This window comes from Lepidochelys olivacea, assembly GCF_965140295.1.
Source record: "Lepidochelys olivacea isolate rLepOli2 genome assembly, chromosome: 1".
Taxonomy (NCBI): domain Eukaryota; kingdom Metazoa; phylum Chordata; order Testudines; family Cheloniidae; genus Lepidochelys; species Lepidochelys olivacea.
In genome coordinates, this window is record NC_140411.1 from 85,032,926 (window position 1) to 85,050,980 (window position 18,055).

Sequence of the window (18,055 nt, forward strand, 5' to 3'; positions counted from 1 at the left end):
CATTAGCAGGGAAGCAGTGTTGAACTCACTGAGTGGGTGAGGAGTAAATACAGCTTCTCTGGTAGGAGTAAAGTAGCCCTTATTTCAGGACAAGCAGGTTGCCCATTGTTAATCAGTTCTTGTAGCTGCCTGGCTTGGTTGTCTCCCCAAGTGTGAGGCAGGTAGATGGGCCAAGACACTTTGATTCCCTCTGAAAGTGCCTCAGTCTTTGTCCTCTTCTGGATGAAGTACGTGTCTTGATGAGCCCAGGTATAGATTCTATGGCCCTGATTCTTCAGCATGTCCACGCGATGCTCAGATGTCCTGGAGAGAGGTGGTAGCAGGGAGCTGGTTGCAACTTTCTGGGCTGCCTGCATCCGATGTAAGTTATAGCAGGAAGATTCAGCTTTAACTTATGCTTTGGGCATGGGTGCAATATGACAGTGGAAGAAAGGGCTTAGCAAAGCTCAGCTCTGCCACGCTGCCCCCCATCCTCGCTACTTTCCCTCCTCCCTGTTATGTAGGTGGCATTGGGAATAGCTGATGGAGAAGACAGTATGCCAGCAGGGATGCACTGGGGATCTTGGTGCAGATGAAGGCCACTTTGTTCTGTGGAGAATCCAGCCTTGTCTCTTTAACTGGGAGGCACGACAGGTTCTCCAAGGCAGGACGAGCCTTCTGCCTGGTTCCCTTTGCAAGAACTTAGTACCTTTCCTGCCTAGTCTAGTGTGGGGTATGTACAACCCCTCACACATATAGTTTGGATTCACCCAGTTGCTATTTCGTTTCATTGCTGACCAACCTCTCAGAGCTAATGTGAGCTTATGCTTTTGTATCCCAAGCAGAAAAGCATCCCCCTCTCCAGTGATCTGAGTATTTATTTTTTATTTCTCGCTGTTTTAGTGAATTGAAAAGACCTGGATTAGGAGCACAGGAGAATGAAGTATAGAGGATAGGTGTACCACATGCATTAGCTACACAAACTTCTCCACGCTAATGAACTTCAGTCCCACCTTGGAGAAATCACCATTAGGGAATAGAATCAGTTAGTGGCAGTGTTAGTGGTTTAGTGATATGAATACTTGACCCTTAGGCATTGCTTGAAACTACAAACTCATTAAATGTGGGACTTCAGACATCCAAAATATGATTAAATGCTTGATAAATATTGACAAAACATTGATCAATTGGAGATGGTTCAGAGAATAATTAAAGGATTAGAAAATGTGCCATATAGCGATAGACTTAAGGAGATTGATCTACTTAGCTTAACAAAGGGAAGGTTAAGGGGAGACTTGATCACAATCTGTAAGTAGCTACAGAGGGAACAAATATTTGATAATGGGCTTGTCAGTCAAGCAGGGAAAGATATAACATGAACCAATGGCCAGTAGTTGAAATTCAGGCTGGAAATAATGTGTAAAGTTTTAACAGTAAGTGTAATTAACTTTTGGAACAATTTACCAAGGGACATAGTGGATTCTCCATCACTAACCATTTTTAAAATGAGATTGGATGTTTTTCTAAAAGCTAGGCCCTAGGAATTCTTTTTGGGGAATTTCTGTGGCCTGTGTTATACAGGCGATCAGATTAGATGATCACAGTGGTCCCCTCTGGCCTTGGAATCTATGAATTATCACTTTTGGTCACAACTGATCTGGATTTCAACTGGTAACCTAGAAGTGAAAGACTATCAAATTACCAGTTCCTCACCCAGCTAGTCCACTGGAACTTAATATTCTTAAGAAGTGGTTTAATTTTGTTATCCTTGGATAATTGAGTTCTGTGGATACTATACTGTACACACAACTCTCAAATTTCTTAACCATATTTTTTTCTTCATCTTATTAAAAAAGTACATGTAAATATCATGGGCCATTAAGATGAGGGATCTGAATAACAGTTTTGATTAATTGCTGGAATTTTAGCTCTAGTATCTGCTCACTCCTATATAAGCTTTGTGGATTTACTTCCATTCACAGGAGACAACAGTCTACACCTCACAAAACCTACACATTTTGGTAGGTTATTACTGTCTTCATGTTTCACATGTTGTAAAATTACTCAGTGCCGACATTTTAGAAGAGAATTTTGTCATCCTGTCAAAATGAATTACAATAGAACTTGTTAATACCAAATGAAAAATAACATTAAAAATTAAGAGTCAAAATTTACAGCCTACCAGTAATTTTCCATTCTCAAGAGGAGAACACTGTTTTATCCAAAACAACTCAATCTTTCCTCTTATCGCTAATGTACATAGCATGATTGATATTACATTTCGTTATGTAAACATTACTTTAATACTTCTCATTACTTTTGCTCAAGTAACCCTGAATAAATGTAGTATCTGGCACAGGATGCTATTGCTATGGCATTGTTTCAAAGCTAGTGGCTTTGAGTTGTCATAGCAAAAAAACTCAGTTTTAAAACTTTTCTTTAGAAAAAAAATTACCTCCATGGTCTGTAAATCTTTATAGCTCTTATCCTTCATTAAGATCTGCTAACCTGGACCCATGCAGGGTCCCATTGACATCAGTGGAGATCTGCACAGGTTCAGGAGACTGTGCCAGTGGTTTCTGATGCAGAATCAGGACCTTACTATAATAGGACCCATTCCAAAGCGCATTGAAGGCAGTGGGAATCTTTCCATTAACTTCAGTGGGCTTAGGGTTACCCCATACAAGCAGAAAGCTCCAGGGAAGTGTTTTAAGTTCCATCCACTGAAAGTACCAGTAAAACAGCAAAACTTTTTTTTTTTTTAAAGAATTGTTTGATTGTAGATGTGGGCAAGGGGCGAAGCAGGAAAAGAGGAAGGAAATAAGAGTCCCTCTAATTATGCTTCTATAAATGTCCTTGAACTCTTTGATAATGTGGTCTGGGGGATTTCTTTGAAAACCAGAATACTCAAATGTGGAGCCTGCGCTTCCAGTTAAAGCAGGCTATTTACATTCACCATGCTGGGCTGGGCAGATTTTCGAGAAAGGTTAGCTTTGTGTGTATTCCCATATGGGGCCAAAGCACACCATTTGTTTTGTTGCAGTGGATAAGCAAATGACTAAAGCTGCTTGACTTCTAGGCACTGAAATCACTAAGTAACCCTTAATTTGACTTAACGGTGTCTAGTAAACACCATTATATTACAAACTTCTTAACACCTGCTGAGCAGGGCTGGATTAACCCATCACTGGGCCCCAGGCAAAACCCCTTCATGTCCACCCCCACAGGGCTCCCTGCCACCCATCTCCCACCCAACTCTTCCCTGCAGCTGTCTCTGAGCAAGTCCTGTAGGCAGAGCAAAAAGGATGCAACTGCTGCTGGAAGTGGAGGTGCCAACTTGGTGCTTGACCCCCCCCACTCTGCCTCAGGCCCTGCCCCCACTCCACCCTTTTCCCTAAGCCCCCATGCATACCCTGTCTCTTCCTGCCCCTGCTCCGCCTCCTCTTCTCACCAGCACCCTTGTCCTGCCCCTTCCCCTCCCCTAGCCCCTGCCTCTTCCTGCCCCACCCCCCCAGTGCGTCCTGCACACTGCTGAACAGCTGATCATGGCAGGTGGGAGGCACTGGGAAGGAGGAGCTGATCTGTGGGATTGCTGTGGGGTGCTGAGCAGCCACTAGCTGTTTTCTGTGGGTGCTCCAGTCCTGGAGCACCCGCGGGGTCGGTGCTTATGCCCCCAAGGCAGTGGGCCTGGTGCAGAAGCCAGCCCCATGGCAGCAGCGAGGAGGAACATCACTGGCTGACCCACTGCCCGATTAGATTTGGTCTTGCTGCCTTTTTGTCATGAGGTGGGGGGTGGGGAGGACAAATTTGAGTGAGTGGCACTGTGACCTTGTTCATGTGGTCACACCACCATGCCAGTTGTTCCCACTTCACTCCCCTGCCCACAAATTGGGCCCTAGGTACATGCCTAGGTTGCCTATGCCTCAGTGTGACACAGCAGTTCTGGGTGTGCAGACGTATAATATCATTTGTCCATATCAAATTACCACCTTACGAAGAGTTCTAGTAAAATCTGCAAGATATGTTGTTATTGTCTTTGAAAAATACATCATTTCATATTTAAAATTTTTGTTTTTGCTTTCAAGGTCCAGTCTAGTCCCTGTCTAGTCTAAGGTTTACCTCAACCAGCTAACAGATGTTAAACCTACAACTGTCTTGTCTACACTAGTATATTAACACAGACTAGCTAATGGGTTAGCTAAGATGTGTTAAAAATACATTTATCCTGGTGTAGGATAGCTATGGTGCCTTGGATATAAACTATTCAATACCTCCAATGCAATGGCCTGGGACTGTACACAGTTTACTCCCTTTTTGTATGTACCACCAGTCAATTCTAGTCTTCTTTGCTCCTCTAAAATTATATACACACACACACGCTTCCCAGCCTTCTGCGACTTGCCCTCCAAATCCTTTTTCAAAAAGACGTCTTTCAGTTCAGCTTTTTGCCCTAATGCACATAACAGTTGAACATCTGTTCCCCTGGTCCCTTCCCATTCACCTCGCTGCTTCCACTCCAAAAATAGCAGTCTAAGAGGTAAAAAGAAAAGGAGTAACATCTCCAGCAATAGTGCTCTGCTATGATGTCCATAAATGTTAATAAGACTATACTTAGTGCCATATATATATACTCAAAATCCACCACTGTTGCTCGCCTGGGAACTATCTCCCAAAGCTGTGGCTGAGGGCTCTTGAAAGGGTAGAATAATATACTCATGCCATCAGTTACATCTTCACCTACTGACCACACAGACAGTCTTCAACTCCTTCAACTAACTTTAGCCTTTTCACAGTCTCTTTCAGAGTGTAATAGAATTCCCTGAATCATTAATACATCCAAGCTCTGAAGGTTTTGGAACATTGCCATCTTCCACACTCTTGTCTTCTGTGCTCTAATACTATTCACATTCAATGTCCCCACCATCCAAGGGTCCAATTGCCCCATCCGCCCTTGCCCATTCTGCCTGTGAGGGTCATGGAATCCTCCCACACAGTCAGAAGAAGCCATCAGGTGTGCTCAAAGGAAGTTCAGTAGGCCTCCCCCTAAAGCCACACACTTTTCCATTCCCCCATCCTCAGTCTCTCTAATCTTCCTCTTTCCTTCCCCTTTCTGTTTTCTTCATCCTCCAGTCTCTTCTTACTCTGTGCTTTCTTACTCGTGCCTCAAGTTTTTTCCTCCATCTTCAAGACTTTTGGATAACCTGGGCGCAGAGAGGAAGTCTATGCAAGCGATACTGACCCCTCTGTCGGATGGCAAATAAAAATCAATTGATGTGGTTTCACTACTGGGCAGGACAGTCTTCAGTGACCAAGCCTCATGTTCCAGCCAACTCCCCCAGTCCCCTACCCCAGCTATCCCCAGTTTTCTCCTCCTCCTTTCTGTCCCCCTTCTGCTGACCAAGTAGTACCTTCCCATTTCCAGCCCCTTCTTCATTGTCCACTATCAACTCCAGAGTCTATTGCAGCAATGACGGTGCTGAATGCCCCTGCATCCTGTGCTACCTCCTGGGCCTCCATCTCCTCTGTTCAATTGGCCAGAGGAGAAAATGTATTGACCAACTCTAGGGGGGCTGGTCATAAATTACATAACACATTTTTGGTGATTTTTCAAGACCCACCCACCCCCTTGTAACACTGAAATACACACACTTGTCATGGAAAATTAAGGACCCACTCAACCCCTATGTGTTGTGTAATTTATGGATAGCTCCCATAGTTAAGGGAGCAGGTCCTGGAAGAAGAGGAGATTAGGAACAATCCAGGACCCGCAGCCCCAGAGTATCCCCTTCACCCAGGTTGGAGCCCCACCCTGCTCCCTCCTCCACCCCCTTCAAAGCTCCTCTGCATGGTAGGGGTCTTGGGGGTGGGTGGGTGCTCCTCCAAAGCAGAAGAAGGAATTGCCACCCGGAATGGAAGGTGAATAACTGACAAGAAAAGGCCAGAAGAGAGCAGCTCTGAGGGTGACAGAAGAGAGAGAGCCTGTGGAATTGCATGCTGCTCTGGGGAAGAGCTGTAGTGATTTGGTCTTTATAGGGGCCTGGAGGCCAGAGAGGGAGCACTTCCCAGGTTTTGGTCTTTGATTAAATAAATTAGATGTCTGAAGGGGCACTGTCTACTGCATAAAAGCCTCATTGAAATCATTGAATTGGGGAAACTGAGGCAGGGATGTTCCAGGGTGTGTATCTACCATAATAGCGTCCAGTCCTGCTCCACTGAATTCAGTAACAAATCTCTCACCTACTACAATAAAAGTAGGATCAGTTCCATTCAGAGCACCATTTTGGCTTCTTTGTGGGACAGAATGAGCTTTTGGACTCCAAGTTCCTTTTTGTGGGTGTTATCCACATTTTTTGTTACTAAATTTCCTAGTATCAGGAATACAAAACTTTCAAAATACAGTTATGAGGAAACAATACCTTTGTATGAAAAATACCACAGCACCTGGAGTTCAGAGTTCCCCCTTCAGTTCGCAATTGAGGATTTCCCACTTTGGATATGTCCTTACTTTACTGAATCTGTCCTGTGTGTCAACCCACAATATGTTTAAGTAGGCAGAAAACACTATAGTATTCCTGACATTTTAAAGAATTGATTCCATAGATCACTTCGAAGTGGGACTTAACAAGGTCTCCTACAAATACCACTGGGACTAATCATGCTGGAAATTCTTGTTTTCATTTTAAAGAAAGAGGCGCCTCTATTCTTGATATTAGTATTAGTGTAAGAACTTAGAGTGCAATGTTCTGCAAATCTTTTGGTTATTGCACTGAAAGTCTGGCCATTTTTGCTGCATAACATGGTAAGCTTGGTGCCCTTTTTAAAGGGCTACCATTGTGCGCTGTTGACAGCACAGTGTGAAATCTCCTGCTGAGCTTGTCTTTACAAATACTTTGCTATAGCTCAGCAGTAATGTTCCTTGTTATCCTACCAAATGAATATAAAAAGGGAATATGAATACGTGTAGAAGAGAAATGAAGTGTTTTTTGAAAGGCCCCTTGCGTTAATGAAAGAAGAAGTAAGTGAGATCAGCTAAATACCTGCAATTTGGTTACATTTTTTCTACCTGTGTTGGCTGAGGTTTGAACTGGTGCCAGATAACAAATTAGGTCAGTAATAATGTGTGTAATAACTCTTAGATGTCTATATGTAGCCTGTCCATACATGGTGGACTAACATTTATTCTCAGCATTATTCTTTCTCATGTTTGGAAAGAATTTTTACTATACAAATATAATGTATTGAGCCACTAAACAAAATATAAGGATAATTCCAGGAAACTCCTTCATATATAATCTTCTCCCCTCAAAAAAACAAACAAAAAACCCAAAAAACTCCTACATACCCTTAAATCCTTCACATTTTGAACTACAGATAATGACTTAGCACTGTTCTCTCCAACAAATAATTGAAAACTTTAAATAATAAAGCTAAGAATTTAGAACACTGTTACATGATATAATTACCTACATTGCGTGAGCCTGATTATCCACTGCCTTGGAACTTATGTAGTCATTTATACCTCGGAGTAGTGAATAGAAAGGGATTGGCAATGTCTTGGTGCAAGCCCATGCTGTTAGTGCACAGTGAACAAAGACATTTCTTCTCAGTGTATACTAACGCAGAATGAGTAAGTCTGGGCCAAAAATACATGCAGAGTCACAGACAAACTGTGTGTGCTCTTTGTAAACGAACAGCAAAGATAGTTCTTTCCATGAAATTTGTGAGCATGGACTTGAGTAGACCTTTAATGACTCTTCATCATTCACGTACACTGTCTCAAGAGGGTGTGTTCGTTTTCTTTTTGCCATAGCCTTGCATTGTCTCTTCACCCGAGGGACAAAGCTGATATTTATCTCTGTACCGTGCTCTGCAGTCAGACAGAATCTTATTAATAGTGACAATGGCACATCCTCTGCAGCTTCTTCCTGCAATAATTCACATGGAGCCTTCTCAGATGTTATCTTTTGTTTCACAGTGGCTATAAATATGAAAGTATTTACAAGGAATTGTTTCCAAACAATTAATTACTAAACTATGTGCTAAGTTGATATTGCTGCTGTTACACCCAGTGCGGGGCAGAACCAGTTAGATACATGGAGTTCTCTACATTTGGGACATGAGAAACATCACATACTTTCTTTCTTTCTTTCTTTCTTTCTTTCTCTTTTTTTAAAATCAGTTCCGGGCTGAGTTGCTTTTGTGAAAGATGCAGTAGTGGCTTTGATAACTCTTTCCCTGGATGAAATATCCTTTGGTAGGATTTCAAGTATTAGCAAACAAAATAGCAAAGCTGAATTTGTTTCATTTGGCAATGTTATTTAAATGAGTCATAATATTTATCTCCTACATAGCACTTTTTATCTGTAGATCTCAAAGAAATTTACAGAAGTGGATATCCGTAAGCATATAGTTAGAAATGCAAAAACTGAGGCACAGAGAGGTTAAGTGACTTGCTCAAGGTTACGTTGTCAGTTGCTGGCAGAGATAGGAAAAAAACCAGGTCTCCTGACTTCCAGATAGACAAATTTTCAGTTTCTCAGAAGTCTCTAGATTACATTAATTTCTCTTTCAGTACTAACCTTAAACAGAAATGACTGAGGAGTTGTTAAGAGATGAGTAAACAATTTTTTTTGGTAAACATAGTACTCTGCCTTATCAAAATTCCATTTCGCAAACTATATCGGAAGCAAAGCTTTCTGCGGGTTTGAAAAAGATCCATTAACTTCACTGATTTTAATTTTGTGCTCTTGCAGTTCCTAGTTTTGGTTGGGACTGTGGCGGGGTGCACTCACCCTGCACTGGACAGGGCCGGGTTAATTCCTCGCTGTGGGCTGAGCAAGCCACACCCCGACATCCCTACTGGGCATGCGCCAGGTGCAGCACAAGTATAAGAAGGAGCAGCCCAGCTCAGTCTGGGCTGACTGCCAAGGAGGAAGGATGCTCCTTGCTGGCTCCAGCCCAGGAGAGGCTGGAACCCCCTGACCGCGGAAGTGGGAGATGCTGAGACACAGACACCTGAGGGGAATCTGAGTCACCAGGAACCACTCACGCCAAGAAGCCTGGAGACCCTGATGATGCCTCAGTGGCAGCCTCAAGAGGCATGGTAGGAAGTGGTCCAGGTGGGGACAAGCTATAGTCCTGCGGGAAGCCAGCTTGTTTCGGTTGGAGCCCCGCTGGCTCAGTGGCAGCACACTCTGCCGCTGCTAGGGCCCTGGCTAGGGACCTGGTGGAGCAGGAGGGGTCCCCCTACCCCAGCTGTCACCCACCCCTAGGTGGCAGCCAACTTCCCCAGCTGGCCACTGGGCCACTCAGCTGTGCGAGAGGGGGCGACCCTCTTGACTCTGGCCGCTCGGCCTTACAGCCTTGGGAGGAGAGAACTCTGTTGGCTCTGACCGTTAGGCTGTACAGTCTTGATACTGAGAACAGTCTGGTGGAATTATTCGTGGGGTGCACTCACCCCACACTGGACAGGGTCCCTGCTCCCCATCACAGGGACTTATAGAATACCAGTTCGTTCTCAATTCTTTGTCACCGTATTTCTGACCGTAGATTGAAGAGCTATGAGAGAGCTTGTTGTGAGACTGAGAGACCTGTTCAGAGCTGTGTGGTCTCTGAGGGTTCTCACTTCTGACCTGTAAATGAACAGAGGTGTCATGTGTAGCGTAATAGTTAAGAATCTGCAAGTGAGTTAAGAAGATAAATGTATTTTCTAAGAGCGATTTTTGGTCTGCAGGAGCAGGTTAGAGAACTGGAATTCAAAGCATTATATCAGAACAAGCTTTCACTGGCTGATTAGTGACCCTGAGCCGGTTTTCACAAATTAACCTTTCCGTGCATTTCTCATGTACCCCAAGGGGGAGTTGAAAGTTGTTTTGTGCTGCTGGGCTAATTTAATTAGATAGGGTCCCATTCTTCCCTATTTGATGACTTTTAATTTTGCTCTTCCGCCAGGCTGTGAGGTTGCCTCTTCCCCTTCTCCACGCTGCAGAAGAAGCTGTAGCTTTCTCTCTCAACATGGGGATCACTCGGGATCTGGGTGGATCTTGGGGAGTTTGCAGGAGTAAGGGGCATCTGAACGGATGCTCCTTGCCTCCATTCTGCAGCCCCGCCTCACCAGTTCCCCGTGGTCCTTTGACAGCATGGTTCTGCCAGCAGTGGTGCTTTCATGGGCTCCCCTACTGCAGCTGCCCCTTGAAGTCTCGTCTAAAACAAGATTCAGCAGCAGCACAAAGGGAAAAGCAGGACAAGTTAATACAGCCTCAGGTTGAGGATTTCTGCTGAGACAGAGGCGGGTGCGGAGCATGCTTCAAAAGGACTGTCACCTCTGTTGTGTGCAGACATGGAGTTGGCATGGGACAATTAGTTTTAACAGGGAAGAGAGAATCCCCAAAACATAGTTAATTTTTTTTTTAAATGGAAAGCCTGTAAAAAGGAAAGACAAACTGGAGACTGAGCAGCTATGCGCAGGTGGAGAAGAAGGTCTCCCCCAAGAAAGTCTATGTTGTTCTGGCTGTTCTTTGTTGGCAGGAGGGAGCTGAATGGAATGTTGGTTCTTAGGCTGGTGTACGTGTTAAACAAGGTGCTGCTCGGTGTCTCACATAAATGGGTGCACCTGCCTTCAAGCCAAACCCTCCAGTACAGACAAAGGGGGCAGAATTTTTTTGGAGGGGGTGCTGTTTTCTACTCAGGAAAGTGACCGCCCTAGAGGCAACCAAGAGAAAGGAGGACAGTGAGAGAAGGTAAGGCTGAGAGATGCAGAGAAATCAGGGGCATGCACTGGAGGTTGTGGTGAGCTTGAGAGGTGGGGTAGTGAGCAATGTTAAGAGGACAGATGGAGGTCAGGGAGAGAGCACTCAAAGGCAGGAAGGTTTAGAGAAAGCATTGAATGCATCCAATGAAGTGAGCTGTAGCTCACGAAAGCTTATGCTCAAATAAATTGGTTAGTCTCTCAGGTGCCACAAGTACTCCTTTTCTTTTTGCGGATACAAACTAACACGGCTGCTGCTCTGAAACATTTCTCTAGAGTGGCCGCGGTGGTGGGGGAAGTCTGTGTAGAGATGAAGGTAGAAAGAAGAGGCAAGAGTGGAAATGAGAGGCAGCAGAGTTGGAGGAATCATGAACCTGGAAACTCGGATCATCCAGGAGAAGAATAGGAGATGAGGAAGAGACAAAGGAGGAGGGCTCAGTGTTGACTTTAGACAGGAGTGAGCTAAGGAGCCTGGGGCATGAAAGATTGATGGAATACTTCAAATTTATTAGTGAAGAAGGGGGGAGCAGGATGTTGGAAGGAGCAGTAGGGGTAAAAGTAGAGCCCTCTGCTGCCACCATGTTCTCTGGAATGGGAGGTTTGTGAAATAGTCACCAAAGAAAGACTGTTGAGACTGGCAGCCAGGGGTGAAAGTAGACCAGTATGGCATACCAGTAAGAAGCTGGTACTGGCCCATACACAGCCGACGTTAAAGCACTTCTGCAGCTAAGGACCCTTCAATGCCTCTTCTCCCTCCCCCTTCCCCTCCCCCCCCATCAGGGCTGCTGATGGCGTGGGGGGGCAAAAGGGGCAGCCACCCTGGGGCTGGTGGTTTTAAAAAGGGCCCGGGGCTCCCAGCCACTGCTACTACAGCAGCAGCCGGAGCCCTGGGCCCTTTAAAATCGCTCCTGGAGCCCCGGGCGGCACAGGCCAGGCAGCATGGCTGGCTGGGGGAGGCTGACCCCCAGCCCTGCCCCTTTTGCCTGAGGCCCCACCCCTTCTGGGGGCCTGGAGCCAGGCCCCAGCACCGGTAAGAGTTTAATATTACTTTCACCCCTGCATGCAGCTATGGTTGCTGATTCAGATGGGGGGCAGGTTTAGTATGAGGCAGATACAGAAACCATAGACTATTGATTTTACTATAAATGGAACGGGTTCTCCAGAGGGAATAGAAAAAGGAAGAAGGTGGTAGTTACTGTCACTTACTGGTATGTGACTTTGAGTATATTTGTGTCATACTACTTTTCATCACCTTTAATGTAACCAGAAAAATGGATTTAAAGTAGGATTTCACTGGGGCAAATAAATGATTCAACTTAAAAAAAAGTTGGGAAAAGAAGCATCAGCACATCTATGGTCTCATCCAAAGCCCACTGAAGTCAGTAGTCTCCCATTGATGTCAGTGGGCTTTGGATTTGACCATAGTCCTCCCACTCTCAGTGTAGGTACTAGTTCTCTACAGCAGTTGTTCTCAAAGCCGGTCCGCTGCTTGTTCAGGGAAAGACCCTGGTGCGCCGGACCGGTTTGTTTACCTGCCGCGTCCACAGGTTCGGCCGATTGAGGCTCCCACTGGCCGCGGTTTGCCGCTCCAGGCCAATGGGGGCTGCAGGAAGGGCGGCCAGCACATCCCTTGGCCCGCGCCACTTCCCACAGTTCCCAGTGGCTTGGAGCGGTGAACCGCGGCCAGTGGGAGCCGTGATCGGCCGAACTTGCAGACGCGGCAGGAAAACAAACCGGTCTGGTGCGCCAGGGGCTTTCCCTGAACAAGCGGTGGACCGGCTTCGAGAACCACTGCTCTACAGAATAGGTGTCAACTCCATGGGTGCTCTGGGGCTCAAGCATCTATGGAAAAAAATAGGGGTTGCTCAGAGCCCACCATCCACAGCTTTTCGGCAGGGCTGACGATCAGCTGGGTGGCAGCTGGCTGGAGGCATTTCAGGGAGGGCGGGACCTCGGGAGGGGGCAGAGCAGGAAGAGGTGAAGTGAGGATGGAGCTTTGGGGGAAGGGGTGGAGTGGGGGCAGGGCCTCTGGCAGAGGGGGGTGGAGCATCCAACAGGAAAAATAAAAGTCAGCACCTGTGCTCTACAGTATAGTGTCTGGTGCTTTATCTAGTGTAGTTTTAAATGACTCAAGCTTTGAGGTGCTAAATTATTTTCAAATAATGTGTACCTAAAATTAAAATGTATTCATGCTGGTTGCAGCCAATGGATTATTTTGAAGTCTAAATACATTTACAATAAAATAAGGGATCTGAGAAATAAGATTTTCTCCAGAGGAGCTGAGAGCACAAGACAAACAAAAACAAACAGTTTGAGAACTGGAGAGATGTGAGCGAGCGTAAACGTATGTAACAAAGTTCAGAGATACTTTGGGGGGAACTTTGAGATGTTGCCACAAGATAAGAAATGCAACTGCTTTACTGCAGGTTTTTGTATTCTTAAAAATCAACGTACAGTGGGCTGCACTGGGGATGCCCATGTCACCATTCGTTCTGGCTACAGCTCCTTGGCAGTTATGATATCCAAAATGCGTGGAAGTAAATTTCATATCACTTCTCTTTCTACAAGATGGAAAAAAGAGGGAGAAATATATAACTACCAGTGCTTGTAATAATAGATTTGTTTCTTGATGGAAAAAGCATGAATAGGAGTTATGTTAGACACAGCCATTTTCAAATTCTTCTGATCTAGTACACAGAAAGTATAAATGTATTTGGAAGGAAATGTATGGAAAAACCTGTCAAAATGTTGAAATAAGGTAATGAGGGGGCAAGTATAATGCCTGCTGCTTGTAAAGAAACACTCTTGTTTTTCAGTATCTTAAAATGAGGCAGTTTCTCTAAACAACTCTTTTTTGATCCACTTATTTAAGGGGACTGCAACATATGTTTTTCCTCTTTCACTTTTTAATATTTTGGTCTCTGGTGAATCAGCACACAAAAGCTTCCTTCCTTTCGCTGAAGTCCACAAATGAAAAGCTTTTCTTTCTTTGATTGCAGATTAGGCTGCCAAGAAACAAAATCTAACTGGAGAACATCACTTTAATTTATTTATGGGATACAGATGACAAGGAAGTCTGTCCTCTTCTCAGGCTTTTTGGAATGCTTTAGGCTGACCCAGCCCAGTAGAGTTCATATGGCAAAGGCAAACTGTGCCAGAAACCAAAGCCAATAGTCATTGCAAACCTCTGAACCAAAACATTCCGTTAGTGCTTGAATTTCCCTATAATTTGTGTAGATTCCCTTCTTGTCAATGAAGCTAGCAGTGGATAACTAGCTTAGTGCAATCAGACAAAACAACTGTGCTATTCATTCAGTAATTAGATGATAGCAGTAATGCATGCTTTATGGTTTCCGTTCTTCATTCTTTCCTTTCTTTTAAAGTCCTTGGAGACAAACTGGGATGTTTGGCAAAGGGGAGGCTCTTGTTGAAAAATATCCTGTCTTTTTTTTTTTTTTTAACTTTAGGGTTGCTAATAAGTTCTATTCTCAGAAGCAAAACATTCGATCAAGGCAGCAAGAAAGAAGGAGCCAGGGGAGGAGGAGAAGGAAAAAACCAAAACCCGACAGTCATTATATATATATGTACTTTTCCTTTCATCTATTTAAATGATGGAGGAAGGCTCTCTTTCTTTCTTTCTTTTTTTTAATCATTGGGAAGACATGGCTTAATTTAGAATAAAACTAAGAATATCCATAATATAAATAATTTTAGCAGAACTAAACTGAGCTCTGTGGCTCTTAGTGGCTCAAGAGAGGGAGGAATAGTGCTAAAAGTAAGAAGTTAGCCTTGGTTTCAGGAGATAAATTTGCATAGGAGGGCAGGGGATGGCTTAAATGACGGAGTTGCAGTTCCAGCGAGAAGCTGCTGCTGTTTTTATCCTCCCGCTACCACCTCATCCACTTTCTTTTTGTCCAGATAGACAAGAAGAGAGAGGATAAAAAGCTTCCGTGAGCCACTGTGCTTTGACTCTGTTACTACAACTATTAAGCTCAGGTGCTACCTTTGGCTTTGTCTATACTAGAAAAGCACAGTGATATAACTAAACCAATTAAATGTGACTTATTTTAACCAGTGCAAACGGCTAATATAGATGCATATGAGCTACTTTGACTATTGTGTATATAGATTTAGCTTAAATTGGCAACTTATGTTCAATTATATTGGCAGGTCTCCCTTCCTTCTTTCACTGAAGCTCTGTGATTCAATCATGGTGTGACCTTGGGCAAGTGATTGAAGCTCCATGGCTTTTAATTTCTTCATCAGGGTGCTGATCCAAAACCCATTAAAATGAATGAAACTCTTTCTACTAACTACAGTGGGCTTTGGGTCAGTCCTCCTTTCAGTAAGCATGCTGTGAGGATTAATTAATTCCCCTGCTGCTACATCCACACTGCTGTTTTTAGCATGCTAGCTTGAGCAGAACCAGTGTGTGTCCATATAACTGGGCTGGGAGGCATACTGTTAGGGACCTCAGATGGCTTAAATTAGAGCTGCCCCAAGGCTCATGGAGCAGTGAGAGTGTAATTTAGTCTCCATGCCTATCAAATCCTTTAAATCTTTGCTGCGACTGCCACCATTTATGCCAGCTGTGTTGCTGGTTTGTTCATATGGAGACTTATCCAGTTGGAACTGGAGGGAGATTACTAATTTATTTCACAAACAGCACTGAACAATCATCAGATATTGGTGACATTTTTGGCTGTTAATGACCTAGGCCTAAATTTGTTCTGGTCATCTAGAAGTGAAAGACTCTGGAAACTAATACTACACACCCAATAAGCACAGGCCACTTCGCCTCCAAAAGTCTGCTGTTTGAGATTATAGCAAACATATAAATTATTCAATGCAAATGTGGAGTTTGTTTTGTAAATAAAGCTAGTTGAAATACTTCTGAATATGATGGGAACAGCCATTTCTAAATGTCAGTAGAACCAAGAGATTGTGTAGGGGGAAAAATGGCCACAGTTTGAGTATAAAAGTTTAAGGCATTATCCTGTGAAAAATCTATTATTGTAAAATGATCTGTATACGTGGTAGAACTGTGACTTGGCGCACATTCTTTTACCACAGAAAAATGCTTGCAGGAAACAGTATGGCATAGTAAAACCTATTTGGAAGCAAATGTATGGGTTAACAGCATATGGCCTATCATGCTATTTTTTAACTTGATATTTTCAACTTCTGGGACATTGAACAGTTACCAGCAATATGTCGTGAGCAAATTTCTTTTATTTGTAATGCTTGCTGTCATTTGTAGTGTAAGTCTCAATTGAAACATTAAACTTTTTATGAACTGGAAATCTTGGAAATCCTTCAGAGGCAGGCTTTTATTTATGATAGTGTAGTCAGCATTTCCATTATAGCCCCCTGTTTTCAGGGATTTATAATTTAGCTGTAAAAATTCATTCTGGACTGGAACTTGGCATATGAAATTGAATCTGCAGTGTGATGTTTGTACTCCATTTGAAAACAAACCTGGTAATTTCTAAAATGCAGAGCAGAAAAATAGATGCTCTTTTTGGGGTGGGGGGATGGGGTCTGGTTTATTATTTAAACTGATGTCTGTATCACCTTCTACAATTGATTCCATAGTAATACATTCTATTTCTATGAAATCTTTAATCTCCACACCTGCAATTGAAATTTAACTCTGGTAGATGTTCCCTTGGGTTGAAACATGGGAGCCATTTATCAATCTACAGTGATACAACACAACAGTTTAGAACGTTCTGTGAAGAATAATACAGTGTTCAATAGAAACTGACCGAGGACTTTAGATAGACTGCAACTATGCAAACTGCATTTTGGACAAGGCACCAGGATGATTATTAGCAGGAGTGTTGGAAGCAAGACATGAGAAGTAAATCTTCTGCTCTACTGTGCACTGATAAGGCTTCAGCTGGAGTATTGTGTCCAGTTCTGGGTGCCACATTTCAGGAAAGATGTGGACAAACTGGAGAAAGTCTGGAGAAGAGTGACAAAAATTATTAAAGTCTAGAAAACATTACCTATGAGGGAAGATTGAAAAAATTTGGTTTGTTTAGTCTGAAGAAGAGAACACTGCGGGGGGGGGGGGGGGTGGAGTGGAGGGGATGATAACAGTTTTCAAGTACCAAAAAGGTTGTTACAAGGAGGAGGGGGAAAATTTGTTCCCCTTAACCTCTGCAGATAGGACAAAAAGCAATGGGCATAAATTGCAGCAAGGGCAGTTTACATTGGACATTAGGAAATTTTTCCTGTCAGGGTGGTTAAGCACTGGAGTAAATTGCTTAGAGATATTGCGGAATCTCCATCATTGGCGATTTTTAAGAGTAGGTTAGACAAACACCTGTCAGGGATGGTCTGGATAATACTTAGTCCTGCCATGAGTGCAGGGGACTAGATTAGATGACCTTTGAAGGTTCCTTCCAGTCCTACATGTTTATGATCCTGTGACTAATATCCAGGATCTTGCAAAAAGTGTCATGGGATCTTTGGTGGTCACACATTTTCAGGACCTCAGTTTTACATCTCTCTCCACAGATGGCACCTTTAGCACCACAGCATCCACGATCAACACACTGGGATATTACTATAGTAATGCCTGATACAGATAAGTATTGTTAGACTCATCACTTTTTTAGACCTTAGTTTATCTTTGGAGACCATAATCACTCAGCTTGTCTGCTCTGAAGTGGTGTGGGTGCATAATGAGAGATATATATACTGTAGTTTGAGAGTAATTTCACGAGGTAGCTAATTGTAAATGAGAACTTGTTCACAGAGATTTCTCCTGGTTTTATGAAGATTTGGGTCCAAATTCTGCCCCTTGAGTACGTCTACACTGCAGTGTAAGCATGTGCTTGCACCCGGGCTCAAGGCTAACCTCTCTTGTGTCTAGACTGCAATTGCGCTAACCAAGGATCAGCAATCTTTGGCATGTGGATTATCAGGCAAATCCGCTGGCTGGCTGGGACAGTTTGTTTACCTACAGCATCCACAAGTTTGGCTGATCGCAGCTCCCACTGGCTGCGGTTCACCGTTCCAGGCCAATGGGGGTTGCGGGAAGCAGTGGCCATCACATCCCTTGGCCCACGCCACTTTCTATCGCTCCCATTGACAAGGAACAGTGAAGCGCGGCCAGTGGGAGCTACGATCGACCAAACCTGTGGATGCTGCAGGTAAACAAACCATCCCAGCACGCCAGTGGATTTCCCTGACTGTCCACGTGCCAAAGGTTGCTGATCCCTGCGCTAACCCAAGGCTTGGACCCAGAACCCTGCAGGGCTGGAGGGCCCAAGCTTGAGTCAGGCCGGGACCCTGGGTCCAAGCCCTATTGATTTGAAG

The 18,055-nt window shown here is 44.1% G+C and overlaps 1 protein-coding gene across 12 annotated transcripts in view; it reads left to right on the forward strand.

The window, feature by feature from the left end:
* Positions 1–18,055, forward strand: part of LOC311514966 (uncharacterized protein) — a 414,125-nt gene that overhangs the window by 24,710 nt on the left and 371,360 nt on the right. Inside the window, exon 5 of one of the 12 annotated variants that reach the window (XR_014710008.1) lies at positions 17,252–17,688. The exons of the other annotated variants lie outside the window; for them this stretch is intronic. The gene's annotated coding sequence lies outside the window, so the exon portion shown is untranslated. Of the gene's footprint in view, positions 1–17,251; positions 17,689–18,055 lie in introns of those variants that run through there. 12 annotated transcript variants of the gene reach the window in all.